Source organism: Musca domestica, unplaced genomic scaffold (assembly GCF_030504385.1).
Source record: "Musca domestica strain aabys unplaced genomic scaffold, Musca_domestica.polishedcontigs.V.1.1 209, whole genome shotgun sequence".
In the NCBI taxonomy this organism is placed as follows: Eukaryota; Metazoa; Arthropoda; class Insecta; order Diptera; family Muscidae; genus Musca; species Musca domestica.
In genome coordinates, this window is record NW_026712257.1 from 362,567 (window position 1) to 379,373 (window position 16,807).

Here is a 16,807-nt window from a genome sequence, read left to right on the forward strand (position 1 = left end):
TTTTGTGGATTTTCAGACAATTCCGTTGAAAAATGTAGCTAAAATCATCAAAATACCGAATATCGATCGGGTCGACCGTTGTATGGGGGCTATATGATATCGTGACCTATGTAAACAGTTCTCTTCCAGGGTGTAAAGTACTAAGAAAGAATTCCTTCTGTTGATTTTCAGTCAATTCCATTGAAAATTTTGACAACAATCATCAAAATACCGGATATCGGGGGGTACCGTTATATATACGATATCGTGGACCAATATAGTCCATCTTCGAACTTGGCCTGCCTGCAGACAAAAGACTGGTCTTTGCAAAATTTTAGCTTCTTATCTTAATGCGTTTTGACTCTAGCGTGATTACAACAGACGGATGAACGGCCAGGACTAAATCAAACGTTAAGGACAAGCACATGTATCGTTGTAGGGTACATCTCAGTAAAACAACCGTGATATTGTTGGCTGGCGTCTGCTTCGAAAACATTGTTTCACTTATCCAAATAACAATTCTCCCTTTTCATTATTCATCCATCCGTAGACAGGTTGATGTGATACTCTGCCTAAATTGGAGAATTCAATGAGACAGCGAGCGACCTTCCCACAAGAATAACAAAAGCGACGGCCACAAAACCCAAACTATATGATCATGGCTCATGTGTAAACAATATTAACATTTTTTTATTTGATTTGATTTGAGTTGAAAGTGCCTCTTTAACTGGCCACTGATGATGATGATGATCGTGTTGGTGATTTTTTTTTTAGCCATGGCTATGGTGTTTTGCTGCTTGGTTAAATTCATATTATCAAAAGCCGAAGAAGACAAAGAGAAGAAATGATAGAGAGACCGCAATTAACTAAATTATAGTTTTACATTGAAAATCGCTCCATTTTAAGTGATTCGGTTCTTTCATTCAGCAGTCAATTCTTTGTGGCAGCAAGAATGGTCAAAATGAATGACTTTGATATTTTATGCATTGGCGAGTGAGTTTCAGTTTTGTTTTCAATATTTTGTCTGTGTGTGTGTGTCTGTTTGGGCTCTATCTATCCCCGCTTTTGGCTAGGTTATTAGTTTTGAAACCGTTGAAAGAATGTGTTATTCCACGATTACCAAATACAATAACAAAAACACAAACCGACTTGGGTTTTAGTTTGTGCTACTTTCTAATGATGTTAGAACTTTTACCGCTCGCACACACACACAGACACACCAGAGAGTTTTTGGGCTGTTAGACATCAATAACTTGGGAAAAAATTAACAACTATTTGGAAAACTTAAGAAGATTTGGATATTACATTGATTTCTGTAGAATATTAACTGGGTATAGAAGACCTATAGATTCTATGTTTACAAATATTAAATGCAATCTATTCAAATATCTATCTACAGACAAATAGTCTTTGATGTAGAGAAGATTTGTAGAAAATAAAAAACTATATAACTCTACTATGTATAAAAGAAGAAGGTCTTCTATATATAGACACATAACAAGATTTTAGCCCATATAAGACATATAGAAGAATTCATACATCCACAATAAAAAGTATTATATGTATAAAAACCCTTTTAAAAATCGTCATCTAAGGAAGACCCATACAATATCTTAATAAATAGACTTTGTTTATTTAATTCTGCATACCCATTTTTTTATATGTGGACTTCTATACACATAAAATTTAAAAAAGGTGTTGCTAATTGCGTTACCAAAGCCTAGAAAAAAATGGCTAGGACTAGAGTTATAAAAGTTGACATGTAGGTACCTATTGATGAAAAAGTAAGCGATATAGTACTAAATGGTACTAAACATTACTAAAAACTTTTTTTTTGGGCTAAATTTTTCGAATGTACATGCATTTTACTACTGACGCCGTAGGGTGATGTTTTTGCAAATTCATCCTAAAATCAGTTATAACAAGTTAGAAAATATCAGTCGGTTTTGCCGACAGATATATTTTTGTATGTGTGTATGAGATTTGGATGCTTAATAGGGGCAGGTATCGAAAGAAATGGTCCGATCTCTATATCTTTATAACGCATGGATGGAAATACTGAGGTGTTCCAAGTCTGGAATGGAATCGGATGTTAATTTCGCTTTTTATGAGCTTCATGGATATTAAAAATTTTGAGCCTTTGTGGGGAAGTACCAGAAGGAGTGTACCGATATATCCCCACTTTACAATAGATCTTGTGCGTAAAGAGAACCTGGTATTGTGGCCTTCATGGATATTCGAAATTTTGACCCTTTGTAGGAGAGGTACCAGAAAGAATGGGCCGATCTCTACCGTTTTTATAACACATCTTGTGTTGATGGAAATATTCAGGTGTGCCAAGTCTAAATGGAATCGGATATTAATTTCGCGTTTTATAAGCTCAGTGGATATTCAAAATTTCGACATTTTTTTGGGGGAGGTACCAGAAGGAGTTGACCGATATACCATCTTAACACCAGATCTTGAGTTTATAAAAATATTGGGATGTGTGAAATTTCAAGAAAATCGGATTCTTACATCACATTTTATAAGAGTTATAATTATTACAAAATTTTTACCCTTTGTGGGGGAGGTACTTGATGGAGTCGAGCGATATTGTCCATTTCCACACCTGACCTACAAAAGACGCAAATATTAGGATTTGCAAAGTTGGGACAAAATCGGATTATAGCTTCTCTCTTTGTGCAGATTTTTTTTATTTCAATTTCGATTTTTTTTGGGGAGGTACCAGAAGGAGTGGAACGATGTATTCCATCTTGGCACCAAACCTTAGGTTAATAAAATTATTTGGATTTATGAAGTTTGAAGACATTCGGACTCCTACATCACATTTTATGAGAGTTGTAATTATTCTAAGTTTTGACCATTTGTGGGGGAGGTACTTGATGGAGTGGAGCGATATTGTCCATTTCCACACCTGACCTAGCACTGACGCAAATATTTGGATATGCAAAGTTGGAGCCAAATCGGATAATCCTTTCTTTTTCTGTGCAAAAAAAATATTTTTTTGAAAATTTCGACCTTTTGTGGGGTACCAAACGGAGTGGACTAATATTGTCCATCTTAACACCAGACCTTGGGTTAATAAAAATATTGGGATGTGTGAAATTTGAAGACAATCGGAATATTACATCACGTTTTATAAGAGTTGTAATTATTCAAAATTTTGACCCTTTGTGGGGGAGGTACCAGAAGGAGTGGACCGATATTGACCATCTCCGAACTCGATCTAAGTTTGACAATAATGTTGCAATGTACCAAGTTTGGATCAAAACAACACTCCCTTTGAGCGTTATCGTGCGCATCAGCCAGGCAAACAGACAGAGGACAGACGGACATCGCTAGATCTACTCCAAATGTCCTGAAACAAATGTGGTCCAAAGAGACCTAGGGACTAAAAAAATTATTTCGATGAGGCACGTTTTGGCCGTATCAAATGATGTATACCCTCTCTAGCCATATGTCTGAGGGTATAAAAACCTTTATTTGTCCCGGAAGTCTATTTCTTGGCAATAAAAAAAATTAGCCAAAAATTTACAAATTTGGTCAAAATGAAGATAAAGAACAACTTGCGAGTGGTGATGTATTTTCACTTTGTTTTTCTGCACCCTGTTGTCTCGCAGAATGGTTTGTGCTTTTGATTAAGTAAATTTTCGACTATGCAGTACTAGATGGCGCTTTCATACAAAAATAATTCAATATTTCAATCTTTTTATAATAACAATTAAATTGCTTTTAAAATTTTCACAAGCTTATTTAAATAAATTTATCTTCATTAAAACAAATCATAAATCTCAGGATTAATAGATCTCATACTAGCAATGAATTATTTCTATGATATGCAGCCCATTCAAAATAACTCATGTAATAGGCCACAAAAATCACTATGGCCCTGGACTTGCTGATGCATACGCTTCACCACTGATATTCTGATTCCGTTGATCTTTTATCATGATATCCCATTTGAACTCCTATTTACAAATATTTTATAAATAAACATCATTGTGAGTCATCATAGTTTGCAAATGTAAACACATTGCATTTCAATACAAATAACATCTCATTTCCTTCATATTTCCCCCTCCCATCCACAAATAAACAACAGATGTTTGAAGTTACAACTCCCCACCATTCGCCATTAGGAAAGGCATTTCATTTAATTTATCGGAAATATTCAATCTTAGAAGCAACACATGTCGCTCTATGACTACGTACGGCGGTAATATACGATTTGAAATACATCATGGGCAGCCAAACTGAAATTACGCATCATTTGTCGACGAACAAAAAAAAATGAAACACCAACAAAAACAAACAACTGATTTTATGCAAATCTAAAAATGGAAAATTAAATGGAACGAAGAACATCAACGGCGACCAAAGGCAAAAAAAGTGCGTGTGCAACAGCGCCAACAGCACGACGATCCATTCCAAGATGCATCGATGAGAGAGCAAGTTCCGTATCCCAAACGAACGGAAAAATCTCAATCTCTCTGGCAGCCTCTGAATGAATGCATTGATAGAATACAACAACGACACACATTTGCCACATGCTGTGTTATTTGGCTAAAATAGCTTTGTTTGAATCAACTGAAAGCGTTGAAAAGAAAAACCATCAACACGAAAGTCGAAAACGACAAAAAACGAAGGGAGCGCATTGCTGCAAAAAACTAAATGAACAGATGAGGAGAGACAACAAACAACATACACCGCGATACTATATAGAGCGTTTGATTTCAAATTTTAGTTAGGTACAACAGCAACAACACAGGCGAATGGTGAGAAACACTTGAAGAAACCATTCAAGACAATTTTTTTACCACGGCCACGCCGCCGTGAATGGAGAAATGAAGAGTGGACAGTGGAGTGAAACCTGCAAGAAAAGGGGAGGTTTTCTCGAAGCTGAATTTCAAAGACTTTTGTAAAAAATCAAAAGGAAGAACCTCAAAGGTTTTATAAAACATATTTAGGGGTTACGACGACCTTTCAAAACTTTTATAAAGCCTTTTAGAAGTTTTATAAGTAGATCTTTTAGGACTTCAATTAGACGACCTATCAGTGTAAAGAGAAAAGTAAAAATTCGTTTTTATGAGAAACAAAAAAGCCCTTCTATAAAATTTTAAGTCATCCTGTAAGAAAATCGTTAAATCCATGTGTACGACGATCATTAAAGCTTTCCATACAAAGTCTTTTGAAACATTCAGTAAGAAAACTTCCATAAAACGCTACCTTTTCCGTTTTTAATATCCTTTACAGTTTCTGTTAGAAAACCTTTAAGACATTTCCTGAGAAGACCTTTAAGGTACTCTATGGGTACGCCTATAGGGCTTTTTTGAGTAGACTTTGAGGCTTCCATGAGAAGAACTTTGAGACCTTCTATGATTAGATATTTAAGACCTTCCTAGGAAGGGTTCTCTGATCAAATCTTCAAGAGCTATTATGAGCTGAACTACAAGGCCTTCCATAAGTAGACCTTTGAGGGCATCTAAGAAAAAGCTTAAATATTTTTTCCTAGAACTTGAGGGCGTTAGACAATGAGACCTTCGGAATCTTCTATTAGAAGGAATTTGAGACCTTTTAGGAGGCCTTCTACACAATAAATGTTTTTCCGTTGAGACCTTCCATATCACGAGAAGGCCTTCGAGGTATTCTATGAGTAGACTCTGGAGACCTTCTATGAGCAGAGTATCAAAGTTTTCTATGGGAAGAAGATATGTAAGGGGCTATGTGATCAGACATACATTGTCTTCTATGAGAACACCTTTAAGTGAGAATATCTTGAGACCTTTATAAGAATATCTTTAGACCTTGAGGGCCACTTAAAAAAGACCTTTAGAATCTTCTATATTATAATTGGAAGAAGATATTTAAGGGCTATATAATTAGACATACAAAGTCTTCTATGAGAACCCCTTTAAGGTCTTCTGTGAGAATATCTTGAGACCCATTATGATAGGATCCTTAAGGGGTTCTAGGATCAAACCGTTGAGACATTTACTGAGAAGACCTTTAAGTACTCTATAGGTAGACCTTTAGGGCTTTTTTGATTGGACTTTGAGGCTTCCATGAGAAGAACTTTGAGACCATCTATGAGCAGACATTTAAGACCTTCTTAGGAAGTGTTCTCTGATCAGCTCTTCAAGAGCTGTTATGAGCTGAACTTCAAGGTCATCTATGTGAACATCTTTGATAGCTTTCAAGAAAACGTTTTGCTCGTAGAACTTGAGGGCCATATACAAGGAGACCTTATGGGAAGGAATTTGAGACATTTTAGGAGGCCTTCTACAAAAGAAATTTATATCCTTTGATACCTTCAATATCATGGGAAGACCTTCGAGGTTTTCTATGAGTAGACTCTGGAAACCTTCTATGAGCAGAGTATCGAAATTTTATATGGGAAGAATCATATATGTAAGGGTCTATATGATCAGACATACATTGTCTTCAATGAGAACACCTTTAAGTGAGAATACCTTAAGAACTTTATAAGAAGATCTTTAGAACTTGAGGGTCATATACAAAAAGACCTTCGGGGTCTTCTATGAGAAGGAATTTGAGACATTTAAGGACCCTTCTACAAAAGAAATTTATATCCTTTGAGACCTTCAATATCATGAGTAGACCTTCGAGGATTTCTGTGAGAAGACTCTTGAGACCTTCTATGAGCAGAGTATCAAAGTCTTCTATTGGAAGAAGATATTTAAGGGCAATATGATCAGACATACAAGGTCTTCTATGAGAACCCGTTTAAGGTCTTCTGTGAGAATATCTTGAGACCCATTATGATAGTATCCTTAAGGGGTTCTAGGATCTAAGCTTTAAGACATTTACTGAGAAGACCTTTAAATACTCTATAGGTAGACCTTTAGGGCTTTTATGAGTGGACTTTGAGGCTTCTTTGAGAAGAACTTTGAGACCATCTATGAGCAGGCATTTAAGATCTTCTTAGGAAGGGTTCTCTGATCAGCTCTTCAAGAGCTATTATAAGCTGAACTTCAAGGCCTTCTATGAACAGACCTTTGAGGGCTTTTAAGAAAACGTTTTGCTTGTAGAACTTGAGGGCCATATACAAGGAGACCTTCAGAATCTTCTATGAGAAGGAATTTGAGACCTTTTAGGAGGCCTTCTACAAAATAAATTTATATATTTTGGGACCTTCAATGTCATAGGAAGGCCTTCAAGGTTTTCTATGAGAAGACTCTTGAGACCTTCTATGAGTAGATTATCAAAGTTTTCTATGGGAAGAAGATATGTAAGGGGCTATGTGATACGACATACAAGGTTTTCTATGAAAACACCTTTATGGCCTTCTGTGAGAATATCTTGAGACCTTTATAAGAAGATCTTTAGAACTTGAGGGCCTTATAAAAGGAGACCTTCAGAATCTTCTTTGAGAAGGAATTTGAGACCTTTTAGGAGGCCTTCTACAAAAGAAATGTATATCCTTTGAGACCTTCAACATCATGAGAGGACGTTCGGGGTTTTCTACGAGAATTCTGTTCAGACCTTTTATGAGCAGAGTATCAAAGTCTTCTATTGGAAAAAAATATTTAAGGGCTATATGATTAGACATACAAGGTCTTCTATGAGAACACATTTAATGCCTTCTGCAAGAATATCTTGAGACCCTTTATGATAGGAACCTTAAGGGATTCTAGGATCTAACCGTTGAGGCATTTACTGAGAAGACCTTTAAGTACTCTATAGGTAGACCTTTAGGGCTTTTATGAGTGGACTTTGAGGCTTCCATGAGAAGAACTTTGAGACCATCTATGAGCAGACATTTAAGACCTTCTTAGGAAGGGTTCTCTGATCAGCTTTTCAAGAGCTGTTATGAGCTGAACTTCAAGGCCATCTATGTGCAGACCTTTGATAGCTTTCAAGAAAACGTTTTGCTCGTAGAACTTGAGGGCCATATACAAGGAGACCTTATGGGAAGGAATTTGAGACATTTCAGGAGGCCTTCTACAAAAGAAATTTATATCCTTTGATACCTTCAATATCATGGGAAGACCTTCGAGGTTTTCTATGAGTAGACTCTGCAAACCTTCTATGAGCAGAGTATCAAAGTTTTCTATGGGAAGAAGATATGTAAGGGGCTATGTGATCAGACATACAAGGTATTCTATGAGAGCACCTTTAAGTGAGAATACCTTGAGACCTTTATAAGAAGATCTTTAGAACTTGAGGGCCATATACAAGAAGACCTTCAGGGCCTTCTATGAGCAGGAATTTGAGACCTTTTAGGAGGCCTTCTACAAAATAAATGTATATCCTTTGAGACCTTCAATATCATGAGAAGATCTTCGAGGTTTTCTATGAGAAGACTTCTTAGACCTTCTATGAGCATAGTATCAAAGTTTCCTATTGGCAGAAGATATTTAAGGGCTATATGATCAGACATACAAGGTCTTCTATGATAATATATTTAAGGCCTTCTGTTAGAATATCTTGAGACCCGTTATGATAAGATCTTTAAGGGGTTCTAGGATCCAACGTTCAAGACTTTTAAGGTCTTAACCCCTTCTAGTAGTAGACCTTTACGCCATTTATGAAAAGACCTTTAAGGAATTCTATGATAAGAACTTTGATGACCTTCTAAGGGAAGAAGACCTCAAAAACCTTCTATTGGATACTTTTAAAGCCTTCTTTGAGAAGATCTTTATGGTCTTCCATGACAAGGCTTTTGAAGCCTCCTAGAAGAAAAGGTTTTATATTCTTCTAAGGAAAGACCTTTAAGGACTTCAAAGAGAAGAAGTTTCAGGCCTTCTAAAAAACCCTTAAGTTCTTCTATAATATGAACCTTAGGACCTTTCTAAAGAAGGCCTTCAAATGATTCTATAAGGTGCTATGCAAACCTTCCATAAAAGGTCTTTTAATTCCTTTCATAACACCTTTGGGGCTTAATATGAGAAGAACTCTAAGATCATCGAGGTAAAGGCCATTGAGGACTTTTAGGAGAACACATCCTGTTTTCGGTATTTCGATATCCAATTTCTAACTAAAGCCCATAATTAAGCTTTTCGGGTAGATTTACTGATCGGAAAAAAATGTCATTAGGCAGTTTAACTCCAAGGTATAGCCCCCATATAAAGGTGCCATCTGGTTTTCGACATTTTTAAGTTTTTGATCCCAAAATTCCTACCAAATCGGCTTCTCAGTGATTCTCAGGTATTCGCCCCATATACTTGTGTCTCATGATTGTAGATACTTTAGAGGTTTTGATTGGAATTTTCAACCAAATTAGCTGTAATTTGACACACCTGTTTCTCGTGGAATATTTTAGCTCCTCGCCAAAAATATTAAATTCCAATTCGTATTTGGTAAAGTCGGCATATAATGGTCCCTCCTAATTTTTTGAATTTTAATAGCGTGAGTCCCAATTTAACTTTTCGGATTTTCAGTGAAAAGCTCCACACCAAATATTTCAAATGTGGATCCCCATGTTGATATAGCCCTCATATAGCGGTACCACATGGAATTTCAGAACTTCATTTTTATTTCTTTAACCTAAAATTGTATGCCGGTTTCTTTGCACTGTGCTTTAAGACATTCCCTCCGCACACACAACCAAACACGTGCAGAGAACAAATCGAAATCAAAACAAGTTAAAGACAAAAGTAAAAAAACCAAAAACACAAAAAAATACCGCAGAAAAGCCATGTTAAGATGGTTTTTGTTGAGGAACAACAACGACCACGACGTCGTCGGCGTCATTGCTTGCTGTTGCCTGTATCGCAAATGGCAAATGGAAGCACAGAAAAACAAACGCCAACAGCCGCCAGGCCAGATACAAGAAATCAGTTGCATTCGGGCTTTCTAAAAAGAACCAGTGGCGACGAGCAGCGACTAAGTCAGCCAAGAAGCACAACGCGGCAAATTAATAGCAAACAATTCGGCGATTTGAAAAAAAGAGAAAAAAATCCAAAATTCTTAGTTAGATTTACGACCTCAAAAATAATTAACGGTAAAATGTTTTTTGTTTTTTATAAATTTGAAATTAAAAACAACAAAAACCCAATTCAGCTTTCTTCCGTTGAGTGTGTGTGGCCATAAAAATCCCAGACCCTAGAAGGTGCGGGTAGATATTTGAATATTAATTATTTTACTATTCAATGAATTTTGTACCCAGCGAATTACGAGTGAAAGTTGTTGGTTTTTTCTTTAATTCTTGAGGTTTCTTATTGGAAATCGAAGGTGAAAGGCCTGACTGCTGATGAGGTGAATGAAGGGCGGGGGGTAATAGGGTCTTAAGTGCATTCGTTTTAGCCCCCCACTCACGTATGTGTGATGCATGTGAACTTTAAACGCGTCACAAAGAGTGCTAATGAAATTTCGCAAAGAAACACAAAGCCAAGAAGAAAATGAGAAAAAAAACCAAATTCCGAAACGTGTTTAGAAAAAGCCTCATTATGGCTGTGGCTGGGTCTGCAGTCGGCTTGCAGTATGGAAATACCTATGTTGAAATTAACGCTCTCAAGCAAAAGAGATAAGACAACAACACAACTGTTTTGTAAACTAACATTACAAAATGTTAGTTAGTAGCTTAGCTTTGGAAAATCTCTTTGAAACGTCCAAACAAAGACCTTTGGCCGGTTTGTTGTGCTTATCATAACATTATGAGAGCTGCTGACGAAGTTCTTCGAAGTGATTTTCAGGTTGAATGAATGAATGAATGTTGTAATTAAAACATATGTATGTACGTTAGCAATGTGAATGTGCCGTGTGACTAACCGTGTTGTGTGCAGAACCGGCTTGAATACCTTTGATACAGTGGAACATTTTTTTTTTTGATATGCTTCTGAAAGGTTCTACCTTTCCATACGATCATAAAATGCCAAGACCAAAAGTAGCAAAAAATACTGATGCGCATAACTCTGCACCCAAATTGGATTCTGGAATCTTAAAGCAATAATGCACAACAGAATTCGCCTTCAAATTATAGGTCAAGGTATTAAACATCTCTCTAAAAAATCTGAAACAACCCTCCGGTTTTTTTTTTTTTTTTTTTTTTTGTGGGGTGGGGGGGATTGTGTTTAACCTTTTTTCGAGCAAAGAGTTTTAAATTTTATACCTCAATACATAAAAATCTCTAAATCCAGACAAGGTACCCACATAAAAAGTATTGACGTTATTAATTAAATTGCTTTGTTTTATTCGATTTTTTATCCGATTCTGGTTTTAGCAAATATCATATCGGTCACAAAAGGTATCCACGTACGTATGACAATTATTTTAATTGTTTTTCTTAAACCGGTTACTTGTGAAAATATCCGTGGTAGATTTTAACAAAACAAAACAACAAAAAAATTCATTAACATTATTAACTTGTTTAAACAAGCTGATCTATATTTGGTGAGAATGCGTCTTTTGTTTCAACCTACCACTGTCAGTCATTAATGTTAATATGACAACAAACACAATAATACAACAACAGCGCAATACCGGCTACTTTGTTGTGGAGGCACCTACATGGACGCCAATCTTCAGCAAAGAAAACAAATAACAACAATAATAACAGACAGTCAGTAAGGCAGTGGTAATGTTCTGATATGGGAATTACTTAGCTGGGGATTTTAAGAAGTTGTTTGGAATTGGTTTGAAATATAAACGTGTGCCCTAGATGGGCAGATCAATATGGTCTTTAATAGAAATGTTTTATGGAGCTCCAATAAAAATATCAAAAGACAAAATCAAAACACAAATAAACCAAAATAAAAGATAGAGTATGTCAAGTCAAACATCTCAGATATGATTAACCGATATCCACATGAAAAATAGGTCTTTTTATAGAAGTCAATTTAATGTAAGGCCAATGGGTCCTTGATTACTTTTCACAGAATAATATTTTTTTCCTTAAAGGATGCCACTGAAAACCAATAGATCCTACAAAAAGTAAAACTAGTAAAAAATCAGCTAAGTTTGCCGGACCGAACTTTTCATACACTCCACCATTTGGAAGGAACTTGACAAATTTCAAAAAAAAAAAACAGTCGAAAAATACCGCTCAACTGAAAATCGTTATATGGTGGCTATACGAAGACGTGGTTCTGCATAAGTAATTTTTCTCATAGGCTGTAATAACGATTCCGACCTTCAAATACGAAATTGTAAACAATTCCATTGAATAATATCGCTAATATCATCAAAATACCGAATAAAGAGAGGTACCGTTATATATGAGCTATACAAAGACGTGAACCTGCATAGACAATTTTTTTCATAGATTCTAGTAATCATTGCGATCTTTAAATACGAAATTTGAAAAAATCCCGGTTAATAATGTCGCTTAAATCATCAAAATACCGAATAGCGGGAGGTATCGTTATATGGGGGCTATACGAAAACGTGAATCTGTATATACATTTTTTCGTCATAGGTTGAAGTACCCATTAAGAACTTCAGATACAAAATTTTAAACAATTCCGGTGAATAATGTCGCAAAAATCATGAAAATACTGAATATATGGGGGCATCGTTATATGTGTGCAGTACTAAAACGTGGACCTATGTAGACCATTCTCTTACAGGGGATAAAGTACTCACAAGGAACTCCTTGTTTGGATTTTCAGACAATTCCATTGAAAAATGCGGCTAAAATCATCAAAATACCGAATATCGGGAGGTACCGTTACATGGGGGACATACGATATTGTGGACCTATATAGACAATTCTCTTCAAGAGGGTAAAGTCCTCAAAAGGAACTCCTTGTTTGGATTTTCAGACAATTCTATTGAAAAATGTCAATGTCAAATTAAAATACCGAATATCGGGGGTACTGTTATATCGGGGATATATGAAATTGTGGACCGATATAGCCCATCTTCGAACTTAACCTGCTAGCAGACAAAAGACAGATCTGTGCAACATTTTAGCTTCCTATCTTAATTCGATTTGACTCTAACGAGATTACAAATGGCGAAAACTAAATCGTCTTACAATTTTAAGCTGATCAAGAATATATATACTTTGTTAGGTCTAAAATGACGGAATGACGAACTTAATATACCCTCCATACTATGTAGGTGGAGAAAGACAGTCTTAAAAAACAGCACCAATATTCATTATTAGAGCAAGATCCAAAATTAAATATCACTTTAATTTGTAGAAAATCTGGGCTTAAGCTTTCAAAACCAAGAATAAGGGGTGGTACTGTTATCTTCATGATTTGCCCAGGTTAGTTGCAGGGTGATTTCACACTCTTTAAATATTATAAATTTCACTTTAGGCACCCTGGCGGTAAACCTATATCTTAATCGATTTCCACTTAACTTGACTGAGGTAGGTATTTTTAGGATGTATCTGATATGTTGTACCGAAAATCCTTGTTATGGAGTGTAAATACGGATTTGGGTAACTTAGATATAAAATCGGATGAAACATTTATATGAGAGCTTGACAGATTTTCACCAAATTTAGCATACTTATAGGTTCAATTCGATCGTATGTGCTTTTGGTGCACAATAATCCTGACATCGGGCCAATATACTTGGGAACTATGGCTACATCGACTATTGTAAATTTCAATAGCTTTCGTTCTTGCGCCAAACAAATGATCGGTGCAAAATTTTATCACAATCGAACAATAAATGCTGCTAATATTTTTCTTTCATAAATACGTGGACAGACGGGAGGAAGGACATGCATAATTTGATTCAGAATCATCAGAATACCAAATATCGGGAGGTACTATTTTATGGGGATTTAGGAAAACGTTGACATATAAGACACTGATACACACGAGGAGGACACATTACCGTCTCTAAATACTAATTTTAAACAATTCTGAGTTATTAGAATACCGAATATCGTACACCAATACATGAAATGAAAACGTACACCAATATAGCTCCATTTCAATACCAATCACCCTAAAGAAACAGGAAACTATTATGCCAAATTTCTACGTCTAATATGGACGTCACTTAGAATTCTATGCTGATCATGAATATATACCCGTTTTTTTGTGAGATGGTGTTACAATTGGAATCATGAATTTAATCTAGCTGCATTTAAATGGTGGCCGATTTCTAATACTTTTCGTACGGAGTCGACATAGCTGCTTAGAATAACAAATATTAAGTTATGGTCTTTGTTTCGTTGAAAAATATTACCAACCTCGCAAAATATCTTCAATCAGGTTGTACCATTATACGACCGGTATATCTAAACTTGGTCCCATGTTTAAGAACCTAAAATGTTCAATTTCTGGTGGAAAATTTCGTAAAATTACCCATTAACCTGTAATCGGTGGTAAATTCATAACTTAATGTGTTCGGATGTTATGCATCTTCGATATTGACCTGACTGCAGAAAAATGACAGCGCAAAATCTTGGTTTCCTATCAATTGGTTTCCTAGACAGATGGATAGATATGGACACTGACTTTGACTTTGTATAAAATATTAGAAAAAATTTATTCGATTCAGATTGATTGATAAAATGCTTTCTTGAACCCAGTACCACTCTATAAGAAGGCCTTTATGAATCCCAATAGAAAACCAATTAGTCTTCTCGGAAAGAAATAATAACCGGTATTCTCCTAGAAGAACGATATATCTTCGCATTTAAGACAAACAGATCTTCTTATGATTGACCAATGAGTTATCTCGTTGAATGCCAGTGGATCTTCCCAATATGTCATTAAACTGAATACCATTAGTGTTCTAATAAAAGATGGAAGATGTCTTTTTAAAGAAAATTAATATATTTATCAATACAATACGGTAGACTTTCTCATATATCTGAGATCTCCATGTAGAAGATTGGTGGCTCTTCATGATGACCAAAAAGTCTTTTAATAAAATATTGTTTTCTAATGTCAATTCTAAATTAACGTTCAATCAGAGAAAACCAATATTTTTCTTTAATAAAAGCATTGGAGACCAGTTTCTATTCGGTTTTGAAGAAGGTCAGCTTTTTTCATAGAAAACCAATAAGTGTTCTCATAGATAACTCATATGTCTATTCATAGAAGATCAATCGGCCATGTTAACGGAGAACAACAGATTTTTTCATAAATCTTGTAAAAGCCCAATAAATGTACCTTAAGAAGATCAATTTAAAAAAAAGAAGTCCCATCAGAAAACCATCAACAAATGAATGCCCATATGTGTGTAATTAAGCATTCATGCTAGGAAAATGTGCTGTGGACAAAAAACACCTCATACTCAAAGCTATTTATCCATTTCAAAATAAAAGAAATCACCCATTTTGGTGAATAAAAAAATACTTTTAAGTTGTGCAATTTTTGGGCAATAGCCAAACAGAACTTCATTAAACAAATTAACGATTTCGAGTCGTGACAACAGACACCTTGTCAATGCGTTGTTTCTTTTTTTCTTATCTTCAAAATATAAATAGATCATGGGCCTGCTTGAATGGGAATGGGCAAAGTGACTCACACATAAAGTTTTCATCATTACGCACTGTAGGAGACATTTTCTAATGTTCCCCAATGCATTTCTTGATTTCAAAAAAATGGAGATGAAAATGATGCACAACATGACTCATAAAAATGCAAATCATTGGTGGCTTCGTTTTGATTTTCTCTGCCGTTAGCCGCTTCTGATAATGTCAGTGGTAGTCATATGTCCAGTTTATATTTTAAGATAAAATAAATTTTGATCTTTCAAAATAAATCTTAGTTTAGTTTTACATTTTGAATGGTACGCAATTCAATGGATTCGTGCTTTAAATGACTTGTCAGTACCCCTCTAAAAAAGTCTCATCTATTGCCTATTTTTTGTTTATAAATTTTATCATATTAATAACTCATTATCTTTCATTTTCAGTCACTCCTCAATATGATTACAAAAACACCCGATTATATGATATCCGAATGCGGCTATCCCGAATTATGGCCAGGCGATGTCAAGCATTTACCCCTAACCAAAATGAATAGTAAATTTTGGAATTCCTATACATCATGGTGCAATGGCAAAACAGCAACAGCAAAATTTAACAAACTATTACCCCTAAGAGAGTCATGGACCGATTATTATACAAAGAATCTCATAAAACAAAACGAAGAATCCAACAACAACATCCACAAATACAATCGCCTTGCCTCAGTACAAAAACAACAAAAGAATCATTATAACGAAGTATTGGTGGTATCCACCAGAAATAAAAGCTTTCATTGTAAGAGGTAAGAAGATTAGAAGTGAAACGAATTGAATAATGACAACTCAAATTTTCCCAAAATAAAAAAGACCAACATTTTTAAAAACCAATCATTTTTTCTATTTTCTTTTTCAATTCACACCTTGATGCGTCAATCTGTTGGTTTAGCCTTAGACACAACTTGGATGCCGAGCATATCGTGACAATGGAATCACAGCGTCGATCTCGAACAAAAAATCTAGATAATGATGTAGATCAATTTTGAGTGTTAAGTGTTAGAATACGCATTTGTGCAATTATTTATAAAGAAAATGTTAAGCGAAGAGAAACGATGATGATGATGTGGAGATGTTATGTTTTTAATGTTAATTTAAATAAAATAATATATGAATCCAAAATGTGTATTACTTCAGTTTAAATATTTATTACAACCAATTTAAAAATATGCCAATAACTAAACTTATTGGCAAGGAAAAAAAGATACCAAGGGAAAAAAGAGAAGCTTGAACACCCCGTCAATAACTATGTTAAAAGTATAAAATTAAGTTAAAATAGGTAAGTTAAATGTATAAAATATTGTCTAGCCGAGTTTAGTTTTGAAGAAATACCAAACCCTAATCCTGCATTTCTTAACGTAAAGATTCTATTTTTGCTATTGGTAGCTTTAAAAATTATTTCCTGCAAGTCAAAAAACAATCATGC

The 16,807-nt window shown here is 35.2% G+C and overlaps 1 long non-coding RNA gene across 1 annotated transcript; it reads left to right on the forward strand.

The window, feature by feature from the left end:
• The first annotated feature begins 9,760 nt into the window (after nt 1-9,760).
• On the forward strand, nt 9,761-16,503 carry LOC131802426 (uncharacterized). Its single transcript, XR_009342174.1, has 3 exons — nt 9,761-9,946; nt 15,775-16,130; nt 16,274-16,503. It is a non-coding gene; the product is annotated as an uncharacterized LOC131802426 (long non-coding RNA).
• The last annotated feature ends 304 nt before the right edge of the window (nt 16,504-16,807 follow it).